Genomic DNA, 1,108 nt, shown 5'->3' on the forward strand with positions numbered 1-1,108 from the left:
GATGGAGTAATTGAGACGGAGGAAAAACAGAGATGTGAGCAAGGAAAGAGATATCTTAATAGAGGGAGCCATTATGGGGCTAACAAGAAACCAGGCTCTAAAGAAATTCCCAGGAATCCACAAGGATGACCCCTGCTAAGACCCTAAGCAATAGAGGACAGAGTGCCTGAACTGTGCCTCCAAAGTCCAGTTGAAGAGTGGGAGGAATGAGAGTATGAGCAAACTAATGGGTAAACCCATGGAAACAGCTCACCAACTCCAGCCAGACAGGGAAGGAACAAGCATAAGTCAAAACTAGTCCCTCTGAATGTGACTGACAGTTGCATGGAAGGGGCAGACTGAGTGGCCACTGGCAGTGGCACCAGGATTCATCCCTACAGTTTGTACTGTATTTTGTGGAACTTATTCTCTTTGGATGAATATCATGCTCAGACCAGATATAGTTGGGAGGGCCTTGGAACTTCTCCAAAGCAATGTGACTTACCCTCTCTGTGGAGTGGATTGGGGGCATGAAGTAGATGGGGCACAAGTGGAGGGAATGGGAGGAGGGAAGGCAGTGGGAACTTGGAGATATATATATATATATACGTATATATATACGTATATATATATATCTATATATATAAAAAGATTGTTTTCTTTTTAAAAATAAAATAATGAAAAAAATTAAAAAGAAAACATTCCTATTACTCAGCTTATTTGTTCTCCCCTGCTTCACAGTCCCTGACTTACCACTGCCTATGGTATTCAGTGTGGTTCATATCCATATGAAACAACCCCATGAAGACTTTCAATTCAATAAACATTCATCCCCACACATGAAGCACTTCAACAACCATTTTCATTGTCCAATAGTGAAGTAACTAAATTAATAATGCATCCTAAGGGGAAATTCTTTCCCTGAACTGATGGCATTCTTTTATCTTGTAAATTATGGTGCCTATCAAGACCACCTAAATATGTCAGAACAAATCAATGACCAAATTCCCAATTAGAATCCTCCTTTCAGATACCATCAGTCACACTTAGAAGCAAAAAGTTGCTTATTGAGAACGTTTCTTGTTTAGCAAATAAAAACAAAGCCCATGATATATTTAATATCAGATCT

The sequence above is a fragment of the Microtus ochrogaster genome, unplaced genomic scaffold (assembly GCF_000317375.1).
Source record: "Microtus ochrogaster isolate Prairie Vole_2 unplaced genomic scaffold, MicOch1.0 UNK63, whole genome shotgun sequence".
Taxonomy (NCBI): domain Eukaryota; kingdom Metazoa; phylum Chordata; class Mammalia; order Rodentia; family Cricetidae; genus Microtus; species Microtus ochrogaster.